Raw genomic sequence first — 14162 nt, 5'->3', positions numbered from 1 at the left:
TGTAATTATCGATTATAGGCAAGTGAAGGTAATCTTATTTCTCAAGACGGCCAAAGACTCAGAGTCATACTTCAAGGAATATTGCTAAGATAGCCCGGAAATTGCTTGAGTTCCTTTTAAGATGTAATTGTACCAGAAACCAAAGAAGGTGCGTCCCAGAATTTGGCCGGAGCTAGGCACCAGAAGATCCTGGAGATTTTTCACTGACGGGATCAATACGCGATAGAAAGCCGCTGCTCTTTAGGAAAAGGAGAAGTGCTTCTACATAATGATATAAAACAGTCATAATCTCTCGACCTATCTTTTACTTCTGATTTCATAAATTTTACCTTGAGCTCTACTGCTCGAATCTAATTTCTGAAAATGAAAAATTAACCATATTATTTCCCAGTCCAAACTAAAAAGAGGTTCACTTAAGTGAACATCCACGTACACTAATACTAATATACTTCTTGTTTTGTCTAATACAAGGATGTGTACGGGATATTAACCTGTGAATATGTTATTCTAGCTGTTCTTTTTAATCTTTTGTAATCTACTGTGGAAAACGGTTGACACAATACTCTGAAAAAAAATTCCTGGTTGCTAAATGTCTCGAAGAAATCAATTGAGGGTTTGAGAGCTTGGCAACAAGATATGCAGTGCCTTTTAAGCCCAGTGGGACATGTATTGGAGCACCAATCCTTATAGCTGAAGAGACATTTGTGATTACTCAAGGGTTGCTTTTGATTGTGAATTCTTTTAGGAGCTTATAATTCATTGGCAATCTGATGGAGCAAGAAGTATAGTAGGAAAAGCTGCAGTTAAGAGTGTAATTATTTGTTCGTGTAAAAAATATAGACAAGTGGTAGATGCCTGGTAAAATCAGCTAGGATCCCTAGGAAAAGGATTTAGGTCATCACATATGATGACTGCAACTCCTAAGTGAATGACGATGGAGGGGAAATGCTAATAATTCAGCGCCTCTTGTATACTACGCTCAATCCTCGGTTCACTCGGAGGATAGTGTGATACATCGAGCCATTGGATTTCACGAGCACCACCTATCTCCGCTTCGTTTGTTGTGTTGTGGTTGACGGGTTGCCGACCTAATTATCCTGTTTTGATATGGAGATGTTTGAGGCTACGATAGTTTGAGAACACGACTAAAAGGATTTGTAGACTGCAGTTTTTTGGCACGGGGGTTATGATATAATATAGCATTTGAACCTTTGGTTTGTGCCTCAAAACCTTTTGCCAAATTTTGTGCGTTCCCTCTTTGTGGACCCTATTTCTAATAAATTCTGGACGCCCTTGGATGGTTGCTTCTCGAGAATATCATTTGAAATTATGTCAGCAAGTCTTCCTATAGACCAATTAAGTCTCGCTCTTGTCCCAGATTAATATTGTTAGTGATAAAATGCTGGCTATCAAGTATGGATATATTATGATTTGTTATATAAATCTGCAGCTACATAAACAATATGTAGTTTTTAATTAAATTTAAAAAGGAATTTTCAAGATTAGCACCTGAACCATTCATAGTTGCATATTAATTCCTGTCATTCACTAGTTTTTATTGAGTAAATGTTGGTTAAGGGTAATCAGGGTTGTAGAAGGACACAATATCCTTCTGTTAACAATGAACAAGGCTCGGGACTTGGTTTTGCGTAATTTGCCTTCTTCTTCCTACGGACTTGCTTGGTAGGGGAGTAATATCATGTATGGGTTAAGGTGTTGAAATATTTGGAGAAGAAGAGGAAAAAAAAAAGAAAGAAAGAGAGAGAGAAAGGTAATTTTATTTCTCTATTTATTTATATTCGATACATCTCAGGGGTTATATATACTTGTGTACATACTCCATACATGGAAATAATATAGACTGATATAGGATCTCACTAACAATGAAAAATATTATGTGGGATACAGGTTGTCATGTGATCCTAAAAATTACTCTAATCAAATTGTAATAATAAAGAAAACTAATATAGGTCGACACAGAATCACGCTGATAAGAAAAATATTATGAGTGATACACAAAATTATTCTAATATAAGAGATCAACTCTATTTGAGGGATAGAGGCCAGAAGATATGAAATTAACGGTGTGAGGAGAACTAAAAGTAGAATATCTTGTTCTCATCTAGTTAACATACAAGATATTTAAGCAATAAGCTACAAAATTCCTTAGGATTAGAATACCCAAGATTATGTAGAATAGTTTTATGTTTTACATAGAATTAAACCTTACATGTGATCCTCAACTTTCTCCTCCTTTATGTGTAAGCCAATTTATCTCTCTCTTGAGTCTACTACACTGCTACACTCGAATCAAGCTTCCGGCTCAATCACTCTTGAGTGCACCACGATTACCACTCCAATCAAGAACCCACTCTCCAAGAGTCACACTACATTTCATCTAGTGCGTTACCACTCCAATCCAAGACTCCTGCTCTCTAAGAATCCACTCTCCAAGAGTCAAATCTCTTTCCTCCTTTGCAAAATGTTAGATAGGTAGTGCAAGTAGAGTAAAAAGTCTTTGCAATTCTAGATGCAGAAAATTCCATAATAAGGATGCATGGTGGATATCAAATCTATTTTCTTTTTTCCCTCCCGTTTTAATTTTATTGATACCTCAACATGCAAATAAGACTTTTTTAGATTTTAAATCTTAAGTGCTTCTTCACAATCTTGTATAATATTCATATTATTTGTCTTCACATAATCTTTCACTACAACAAATGTTGGTTTTTCCGACTAACTTTTTCCGACGCTAGGGGAAAGCGTCGGTAAAGTTTGGCTCAGCGCCAACCTTTTCCGACGCTTTGGGTTAGCGTTGGAAAAGCGAAACAAACAACGACGCTCTAAAGCGTCGTTATAAGTTTGAGAAACAACGACGCTTATAAGCGTCGTTAGAAAACTTAAAACCCCAACACCTCGCTCGATCGGCCCCCTCTTCTCATTTTCTATCTGCAACGACGCTCTAAAGCGTCGTTATAAGTTTAAGAAACAACGACGCCTATAAGCGTCGTTAGAAAACTTAAAACTCCAACACCTCGCTCGATCGGCCCCCTCTCCTCATTTCCTATCTGCGAGCCCTAGCCCCTCTCCTCATTTCCTATCTGCGAGCGCGCCGACTTCTCCGCTGCCGTGGACCTCTCCTTCTGAGGTAAGCCCTAGCTCGATCGGCCCCCTCTCCTTCTGAGCCCTAATCTCACCTCTATCCCTAGCCCCGATCGGCGATCGAAGACTCCGCTACTCCGCCGTCGTCGACCTTGCCGTCGTCTGAGGTAAGCCTCCTACTCCTCCTTCTCTTCCTTCTCCTCCTCCTCCTCCTCCTCCTCCTCTTTGTTTTCTTCTTGTCTTTAACTCTCGCCCGGCCCCGTCTCCTCATCCTCTGCCGGTCGATGCCCTAGCTGCGCGCCGACATCTCACCTCCATCCCGAGCGAGCCGTAGCTACTCCGCCACCGTCGACATCGCCGTCGTCTGAGGTAAGTGATCCTCATACTCTCCGTAAAGAAATTTTCGGGTAAATAATTTCAGTTTTCATGTTACTAGCAGAAATTCATTGCTATTTGTATGGTATTTCTAATGATTCTGTCATAATAATGGAGTCTATTTCATTCCTTAGCATCAGGTGGTCTATTTTATCTAATTATTTCATTGACAGTCTGATTTGCGTCATTATTGCTGTTTATATTTCTCGACAATTAATCTTGAAGATAGCATTTGCATAGTATTCCTTGCTTTTGTTTATTACTTTTATTTGCTTTATTTGAAAGCAAAATCCTTGCTACCAAATGCTCCAAAAGTTTTACAATAATAATAATAGTAATAATAAAGGGTTTCATTGTACATGTTGCTCAGTCTTGTCATTTTTTCTTGGATTACAACATAAGCAATACCTCAAGGATTCTTAGATTTATTTCTAAGCTCAAACCCAGTTCATACTGTTCAGGCTTCTAGGTCTTCGGCCCAAGCTCGGTGCTGCGGTCTTTTATTGAGTCAAGGGGCCGCCATTTGGAGAAGTCTTCTGGTCTTTAAATAGACTCCTCTGTTTTGGATTTTGAGAGAAAAAAATTGAAGTACAGCAGGAAGATATATAAACATAGAGGAGCCATCTAGTGTTTTTTGGCTGTTAGTGACAAGATTTGATCTGGCTAGAATTTGATTACAAACTTATGTGACACCAAACAGGTCATGGTAATGACTTTAGACTTCATTTTGTAAGTTTGATCAAAATGACGTTTTGGATTCTAACCAAAACCTAGCATTTATAAAGGCGGGCTGAGCCGATAGGATGAACAGGAGCAGCAATATAGGTGGCAATAATCTTATGATTAAATATTTTAAATTTTATATTTGAAGATAAATATACTTGTATTTTTGATGGTTGCACTCATCTAATTTCTTTTTTTAATTGAAAGCTAAGAAGAGTTAGGTAAGCTAGGTAAAGTGAGTGCATTTATTATACTGGTTGAACATCAAGTTTGTCAAAATGTGAACATTCCACTGGATTTTCCTTATAATTGTAGAGATTTGCATGATTATGAAAAATCCTAAATAGGTTACCTTAGGTTAGGTTGAGTCAGGATAAAAGTAATACCACTTTACTCTCATAAGTTTCTTGTTTTGTAATGCCTGATAGTCATGAGACAATTCAGTTTTCGAATACAAGTTAATGTTAAATAGTATTTCATAAATTACATATGAAACATTTAGCTATATTTTAACATAAGCATTGTGTGTCAAGTGAGAAGCACGTCTGATTTGCTTGATTTAATAGATGGAGACAGACTTGTATCTTTCGAATTTATAATACTTTAGTGTAAACAACTCTAACTCCCCTATCTCTAGCGTTTGATCATCATCATTGCATAACTAATATCTAATTACAATATCTTATTAATGGAGAGGTAGATTTTTCTTTTTTCCCCTGAATCTCTTCTTTCTCATTATTACAATATCTATTTATCCATGCAATAATTTCAATAAGTTCTGTGAAATATTTGATGTCACCATCAATTAGCTATGTAGCAGCTCATTGCATAGGATGTTGATAACTTCCACTCAATCATTCCTTTGATTCCCCTAAAAAGTAATTTGCTTATTTCAATGTTTTGTTTATCCCGAACCATCACATATAATTTGATAATTAACACAATTTATTTTTTAAGAGAGGATAATTATCACAAATTATGCTTCTGCATACCTATATGCATGCTTGTTTCTCTTTAAGACTCATATGATAAAAATTTGTAAAATTATCTAGTTAAGCAGTTGAACCAGTGTGGAAGAAATTAATGTTCAGATCAGCTCAACTGATGTCATGGTTGTTCCTCTTTTATCAGTGCATGTCAGTGTCTAGACTAGTTCAAAAATAGTGATAAGTCAGTGCTTCAGCCCCAAACCAAAAAGCCTAGAACAATTTGATTCTATCTATGATTTAACCTCTGATACAGACATCGGTTTACTATAGAGACTATAGAGAGACGTAATCTTTTGAATAGTCGTACTGATCTCAATGTTAATTCTTCCCTCCTGGTGAACACCTAAGTATATGGCTGGAAACTCTGAGATCATATATACCTGCCTGTTTTGCTGTCAGCTTCATACATTGGTCCACATTGATAGCATGATGCACCCAATTATACTTCATAAATAACTGAAGTCTCCAATCACTGAACATATATGGGATGATATCTTACAATTAAGTTATCTTTGTTGTTAGTTATAACAATACAGAAACATGGCTTAAATCCTAAAAAGAGTCCCTAGAAGATAGCATGAAACACAGTTTCCATAACTTCAAATAAGGAATGCTCTAGGTCGCTGATCAAATCTCTTAAAGTGCATACAATCTCACTACCATGCAAATAGAATTCCTAAAACACATTACTTTTGTAAGATAATATGATTACTGATGTTTCATATCCTGCAAAGGCAGTTCACTTGAAGATAAACTCTGCCGCAACGTAAACATCAGTATAAACAAAACCATACCTTCTGTGAACTGGTACTCTTCATGTGCCACATGTTAGCTGGTGATGAGATAATTCTGTGTGTGGAACCTTATACCTCCTGCCTTTGTATCCCTTATGAGTGAATCTACTACTGCTGCTTGACCTCTGGATTCTTTCATGATCTAGCTTGGGGTTCGACCGATCTGGATCAAATTACTGAACAACATATGCTTCTCGGAATCTTATATTTTGTATTAATAAAATTTGCCAAGATCTTTTTGTACCATGATTTCGTATTGGTGATTCATACCCTAATTTCGTTTATTATTGTTTTATATTACTTGCAGTTCAATCAGTATTAATGGACAAAAGTTGGATAAATAAGTCGAGATCCAGTGCCGAATATTTGAATGGAGTTCAGAATTTCGTTAAATTTGCTTCTGAGAAATCTGAAATGAATGGGAATATTTTTTGTCCATGTCAAAAATGTGTAAATTGTTATGCTATCGCTCCACAAATTGTTGAAGAACATTTGGTATGGAATGGTTTTCTAAAGGGTTATACAGAATGGATATTTCATGGAGAGTCTAAATTGTCGTCTTCATCTAACCAACCCTTAGTTATAGAACACACTGCTAGTATTGGATCTAGTAACACAGACAGAAATCCTGTTGTAGAAGATAATATGAGGGGCTTACTCAGAGATGCTCTTGAACATAATATTAGAAATTTAACAGATTTTAGTGGAGAGTAAGAAGGAGCTCCAATAGGTGATGAGCATACCGTTACTGAATCTATACATGTTGAGGAACCTATATACTCTGAAGATAACACAACTTGGTATCATAACTTGCTGAAAGATTGTGATAAAGAACTATATCCGGGTTGTAAGAATTTTACGAAGATTTCTTTTATGGTGCATTTATTTCATTTGAAATATTTGAATGGATGGTCTGGAAAGTCTTTTACTATGCTTCTTCAATTATTAAAAGATGCATTTTCAGAAGGTGTTATTTTACCGTTAACTTCTTATGAAGCCAAAAAACTAGTAAAAGACCTGAATCTTGGATATGAGAAGATTCATAGTTGTCCAAATGATTGTATTTTATATCGTGGTGATAATATTAATGAAGATTCGTGCCGAATATGTGGGTCTTCACGATGGAAAAAACAAAATGAAGACAGGCATGATTTGTCGAATGAAGTGGATGCTGCACAGTCTAAAAAAATTCTGGCTAAAGTTTTGAGGTATTTTCCTCTCATACCTAGATTGAAAAGGATGTATGCATCATCAAAGACGGCTTCCTTAATGAGATGGCATGATGAAGGACGTACAAGGGATGGAATGTTAAGACATCCAGCGGATAGTTTAGCATGGAAAGCATTTGATGATAGGCATCACGAATTTGCTTCTGATGTTCGCAAATTCTTATCAATATATGTTAGGATTATCAATACCAGGTAAGCTGTGCAAGGCAGAAATGAATCAAGCAAATTTAAATCTTCGTAGGTTATTGACAAAGTTAGTCCAGCATTCATAGATCTTTTAATAAGTAGAAAGAGAAAGTACCCTTGCTTTTGAATATTGGACTTATAATGAAAATTGTGTAAATATTGTAGAACTAGCTCAACACACACACAAACACACATGCAAATGTAAGGTTTCTTGTGCTATGGAAGCAGTATTATGATTTTTCACTTCTTTAAGTCATAGCCTTATGTAAAACTCCTTGGGCCACGGACCTGAAATCCCTCATTGAAAATATGCAAAGCTATGATGGAGGTAGCTTGACATCAAGAGTAGATGGCAAACAAGTATTGATAAAGAAGATAATCCGTATTCAGGGAATGTGCACTGCCTTCCAGATGTTAGAAAATCTATACAGCCTTATTACTACTAGTAAATGAGTCCCATTATTCATTCATCTTTTACTGCTATACACTTATATCCGTTGCTATGTATTAAATATGACAAGTGAAGGCATTTTTCTCTATCAAGAGTTGCTTCCATGCTGTGAAAATACTATTCAGATTTTACATTTGGATTCTGGAGGCGATTGGATTATTAGTGTGATATTCAAACTGTGCCAGGCGTTGAATTTTGCAACATAGTATGGCATGTAGGAAGCAATACATGTTACATGACCGGGTAGCTGAAATTGGTTTGGAGCTTGTGACTTATTTCATGCTATAGTTGTCTAAGAGCAATTCAGTAGGCAGGGATAGCATCAGATTTGGTTATGTTGTTCTGTGCATTTTTTTTCATGGATGTTTTTACTTTATGTGCATATCTTCGTAGTAATCTGGCTCGAAGTTTGAGCAGCCAGCAAGTTCATCTATAAATTGTCGTAAAGCATGGATTTGGATTGGGATTGCTGGTGCATCATCGAGGAGCTGCCATGAACTTAAAGAGTTACCTAGAAAACTTTAAAAATCCAGGCTGCGATTCTTGCTGCTACTTTGAAAGTGGTGTCATCACACTACTCCCAAATCATACCACTTTACCAGTAAGGCTACTCTGAATTTGGACTTGTATCTCCTATTATTAGTCTTCTTCTTGAAGATAAGTCAGCATTTATAAAGTTTGTCTACACTCAATCTGAAAAATAAATAAATATAAACAAGAAAGAGAACAGGGATTGTGATAATGGATTTGTGGGTGAACCACATGTTTTAGCAAATCTAATAGTTATGCTGCATCATATATAAACATTACTCACGCATAGATTGTTCAGAAACCCTGGTATATTATGTTTGTCCCAGACATATGTGCAATGAGTTCTGGTTTCATCGTATATTAGTTCTCCCACAAATCAACAGCTTTAAGTGTGTTTCCTATCTTCACCTCTAAATGTTTTTTGGCATCAGAAGAGCTAATATTTGGACCAGCTTAGATGATCATGTAGAAGTAATGTACTTTTAATATTTATTAATTGTGAGAGAATAAGGAGTTTGGTGCGGGAATACAATATAATTGAGAAGACTATCTTAAATATTCTCAATTCAGAAGAGGATGGTGGCAGTTATAAGAATATTAAAAGTAATGTACTTTTAATATTTAACTAATATTGATTCTTTTTTGTGCATTCTAGATTACAATATGCCGCGAGGAAAACGTTTTAGAAATATTGAGTTTCAGCACACATCCGTGGGATCTACTTTTGATCGTTCCCAGCAGCCCGATGAGCCCCATACTCAGTCCGGGTCCCAGTCTGAGCATGCCCCACCTGCTGATCGTCCAGACACGGATGATGTGGACGTCCTGGGTAATTTGATTTATAGTTTTTATATTAATTTCTCTTACAATCTAACTATTTTAAATCATTTACCTTTAATGGACTTGTTATTTTATAGATGGACTGAGGAGAGTGAGGAGAACACGAGGGCCCACTCGAGCACGGGACGTATGGAGCCTACCTGAGGATGAGAAGATTGTCGTCCATTGCAACGAACTGGGGCAGCCCATCAAGAATACTGCAAGCATTTTATCCACTTTTTTAGGATCAGTTGCGCGGAAGGGACAATTGTGTCCGCTCAACTATACGAAATGGAATGAAATGCTTCCTTCGTATAAGATTTAGCTTCTTAGAATTGTTGAGGTAAAGAATTGAAGTTGCTTACTATTTTCAATTATTTTTTGATTTAACATTGATATAACATTTTTGATTTTGATATAGACAAAGTTTGTCCTTCCTGCAAATAGCCATGATTGGGTGCTAAAGTCCATCAACCGCAAATGGAAAGAATATAAGGCAAAGCTAAAGGCGGATTGGAAGCACGAGAGCATGACTGAAGAGGAGGTGGCCCGTGTTTGTCCTCCAGATGTAATCTCTCATCAGTGGAGGGAGCTTGTCCACTACTGGTTTTCCGAGAGAGCACAGGTTGTGTATATTTTTTCAATACCTTAGATTGTATTTAATATTATTATAGATTAGAAATTTATACATTGTATAAATTACATTGTTTATTGTTTTTCGGGAAAGACATATTCCAATATTGGTAGAGCTGCTCGAGCATCGCAGACTGTTCCTCACACTTCAGGCTCCATGAGTTATGCGAGGCGTAGAGCTGAATTCGTAAGTTTTTTTGAAACTCTTTAAATTTATCTTAAATTATTCTATCATATAGCATGTATACTCGGAAAATATACTTTTTGTTGTAGGTGGATGATAATGGGAGGGAGCCTGGTAGGGTGGAGTTTTATAGGATGACTCACACCCACCGAGATGGCAACTTTGTCCGGAAAGAGTCAAGAGATATAGTTGTATGTATTCATCTTTGATTTGTGCTGTATTTTTTTTTGGTTCTATTATTCGCATACATTAATTTGATTTTTTTTTTTGAGAGATATAGGATAGGGCAACAAATCTTATTTCAGAGCGCGTCGGAGGGTCATCATCATCCGACGCGAACAATCATATTGAAGCTCAAGTGCTTACTGAATTGATGGGCCCAGAGCGTTATGGTCGAGTGCGGGGTTACGGCGTTGGAGTTACTCCCACTCAGTTGTCTTCAGTGGGCACATATATAAGAAATGCCAGAGAAGGTAGTAACACTGCAGAAGTTCGTCATCTTCAAGCAACTATTGAAGAGCTGAAGCAAAACCAAGCAAATTTGCAGTCTCAGCTTACGAATATTACATCCATGTTACAACGATTTCTACCTTCTCAGGTAATTAACTTTATTATATTTCAATACTTTACATATTATCAATTATGATATATGAGTTAATGTATCACATTATTCCTAACTTTTATGTTTTCTCTTTTTTTTTTTTTTTTGCAGATTCCTGATTCATCAAACGCTTGTAGACATGATGATGATGGAGCTGAATCCCGTCCCTGATGCATTCTAGATTATCTTTTATGAGTTTGATATGTATATGTTTCTTATTTTTCAGAGTACATTGTAATTTGCTTTTTCAGAGTACATTGTAATTTGTATGGCAGCTTTTCTGATACATGAGTTAAAAACATGGAGTTTTAATCAGATATATCAATATTCATATTTTGAATGATCTGAATATTTGTGTCAATGTATCAATGTAATACAGGTTCATATTGTTATAATATATGTTTTGTAATTTGTATTTTATAATACTGATTATTATTTTATTTTTTTTAAAAAAAGACAATTCCCGATGCTTTTAAGCGTCGGTAAAAAAGGTCGTGCTACCACCGGCAAAAAAAGGTCTAATTCCCGACGCTTCAAAAGCATCGGCAATTGAGCAATTTCCGACGCTTAAAAGCGTCGGGGAAAAGTTAATGCCGACGCTATACAAGCGTCGGTAAATCAGGAATTGCCGACGCAAAAAAGCGTCGGGGAAAACGCCCTGTCGGTTTATCGCCGATGCTATATAAGCGTCGGTAAATCCATGTTTTTGCCGACGCTTTACTCCAGCGTCGGCAAAAACTTTTGCCACACCGCTATATCCGACGCTTTGCCGGCGCTTGGCTTTGCGTCGGGGGTATTTTAGCCGACGCTAATTAGCGTCGCCAAAGCTCCACGAAAGCGTCGGGATAGGTCCTTTTTCCTGTAGTGTTTTATTCTAATTTTGGCTCAATAAATTTTAGCTAGCTTGACCTCTTGTCTAATATCTAAAAATAAAATTAACTATATGTTTAATCCAACCTACCATGAGGCTGACTTAACAAAGCATATTATGGACATTTTTTATTATGGAAATATGAGGATGTGTATATTGCTACATGATTATATATAGCATCCATGTACGTGTTGAAAGTAAATCCTAGGTTCTTCGGTGTTAAGCATGCGGATTTTTTTTTTTTTTAAAACCATGGCTGAACCTGATCGGGTTGCCTACGTACCCCTTCATAAGGGGGATCAAGCCATACGTAGTTCTTTTTAAGTTTTAAAACGCAGCGGAAAAATCGAATCAAACAATTTAATTCATGCATGCTTACAAGATCAAATCTAGAAATCAGCACCTTAAGAACACATAGGATTATGCCGGAATCGTTTAAACAATTATGCTAAAACTTTCATGCATGATTAACTATCAGATCTGAAACTTAAGAACTCTATTCCGATTAATCTCCGAATATCCATTGAATGGATTCTGGAGATATCTCCGTGAGGAGCCCCAAAAGAGGGTAAAACCTCGGGGAATCAGACCTAGATCTTGACACCATAATAAAAGATTAATGTAGGATTAATACCTTTTATGATGGATGAAACTTGTGGATCTGATCCTCGACTTCGCAGCCACGCACACGAATGGCCTCTACGAGAAGTCCACGCGAAGTTCCTGAAGAGATCCAATCCTGCGGAAGTGCTAGCTTGCGCAGAATTTCTTGAGGCTGAAATTTGATCTTCCAAACACTATCAACTTTTGATCCGCCTTCTTGGAAGAACTTGGAGGAAAGGTTTAAAGGGATTGAAGAGGACTTAGATCTGATCTAAAGACTCTTATCAGGGACCCCTAACACTAATGGCGCGGTGGACTTAGAGGAGGAAGAAGTCAGCTAGATTGAATGCAGAATTTTTCCATGCATGAACTAGGGTTCCTCTCTTTTCTTTTCCCTTTTTTCTTCTTCTTTTTCTCTCTTTTTTCCTTGAATTCGACCACCAGATGATGGAGGTCCTTTTAATGTTGCTCTCCTACCTAACTTCATGCCAACCATCCCATATTTGTGGAGGATTTTGTGGGGTTTTGAATTTTGAATTCAAAATTCAAGTTCATGTGCCATTACATGATGAAGCTTGATCTAATCTAAACCATTCATCATGTTGCCACTTCCCTCTTTCAATTTCGAAATTCCCATGCCCCTAATCAGATTAGAGGGTCACGTGGTGATTTTGTGGTGATTAAATTCGAAATTCAACCTTAATTAGAAGTGAGATAAAGATAAGGATGGCATATGTCATGAAGAGAGAGAATTTGATCTTATCCAATTCTTTTCATGAATTTATCTCTCCATTTCGACCCATCTAATGATGAAAGAGGTCCCTGATGTTGCCAAGTGTCCCATGGCACCATTAAATAAATTAAATTAATTTTTAATCATATTAAAAATTAATTTATGGCGCCATGCATGGATATGTGACAAGTGGATTTCAAGATCCGAATAGTTTCAGATCAAACCCATTTAATTTAATTAAATCCTAACAATTAGAATGATTCAATTACCATGGGTTGAACCTAATCCAATTAGGTCAATCCCTAATTAAGCACAAATTTAATCTAATTTAATTTGGTCAACCTAAGTCCTCTTGATTCAGACCTAATCCAATCAGGTCAAAAACCCTGATTGAGCCCAGAATTGAATCTAATTCAATTTGGCACATCCTTAGTCTAATTACTCAATCCAATTGAGTTCATTAGCAATCTAATTACTAATTAATCCTCCGATAATTACTTTAATTATTTTATAAGATAATTTGCCAATCGAATTGACCAAATTATCCCTGAATGATTCTTAATCATTCATCAGCCTTCTTGATCAATCAGGAATCTTCTATGCGTGTGACCTCATAGGTTCGAACCTAAGCCGGTAGTATAGGAACGACTTCCTACACTAATCGATGTGACCATCTAGCAATGGTACCCGACGTCCGAATAGGCCGAATATATGCGAAGCAAATATTCTGGAACCCTGAACTATGGTTACTGTATAATTCAATCCCTTTGACTCTTAATGCCAGGATGACTTAGAGCTCACTGTCAACCCTATAATTAGTACATCCATTATGTGATTAACTTTAGATATCCCGTGACTCTCACTGAGATTACCCTGGCCAAGGTTTTGCTAAATTAGTCACAAGACATTATCTCCTGTTTGCAGGAGGGGTCAATTCCATCTTGACTCACAACTGACTACGCAAGTACTTGACTGCACCCAGTGACCTTCCGTCACTGAATTAGAAATTCAGGTAGTCCGGTACCAAAGTACAGTGAGTTGCTTGCTAGTCACAGGTTGCGGTCTCAGGTCAGAGGGCCAAACTTATACCCATATCCACTCGGAACATCTCTCGACAGTAGAGCGTTCCGGAATTGGTCACGTTCAGTGAAATGTACTCCTACACTTCACCTGTATGGCATACCAATGTCTCCACACTCCTTGGTTAAGAGGACAACCAACGTATATGTCACACAACGACCTAATCTCGATAATGTTGTCGTCCTAATAACAACATATCATTTGGTCGCGAACAAGTTTAAGGACTCAAAGATAAATCCTCCTTTATCATAACATAAG

At 36.9% G+C, this 14162-nt stretch overlaps 2 long non-coding RNA genes across 3 annotated transcripts; both read left to right on the top strand.

Annotated features, from left to right (window-relative positions):
* Window positions 1-1831: 1831 nt before the first annotated feature.
* LOC113462450 lies at window positions 1832-9565 on the top strand. Of its 2 annotated transcripts, XR_005513595.1 has the most exons (4): window positions 1832-3269; window positions 3396-3471; window positions 9036-9209; window positions 9298-9565. It is a non-coding gene; the product is annotated as an uncharacterized LOC113462450 (long non-coding RNA). The 2 variants fall into 2 exon arrangements; XR_005513594.1 differs by lacking the exon at window positions 1832-3269 and having other exon boundaries at window positions 3277-3471.
* An 887-nt stretch (window positions 9566-10452) lies between these two features.
* LOC120104579 lies at window positions 10453-11020 on the top strand. The gene is made up of 2 exons (XR_005506963.1): window positions 10453-10614; window positions 10729-11020. It is a non-coding gene; the product is annotated as an uncharacterized LOC120104579 (long non-coding RNA).
* Window positions 11021-14162: the final 3142 nt, after the last annotated feature.

The sequence above is a fragment of the Phoenix dactylifera genome, chromosome 1 (genome assembly GCF_009389715.1).
Source record: "Phoenix dactylifera cultivar Barhee BC4 chromosome 1, palm_55x_up_171113_PBpolish2nd_filt_p, whole genome shotgun sequence".
Lineage (NCBI taxonomy): Eukaryota > Viridiplantae > Streptophyta > Magnoliopsida > Arecales > Arecaceae > Phoenix > Phoenix dactylifera.
The sequence above is the reverse complement of the archived record's forward strand: the minus strand, read 5'-3'. Positions and strand labels throughout refer to the sequence as shown.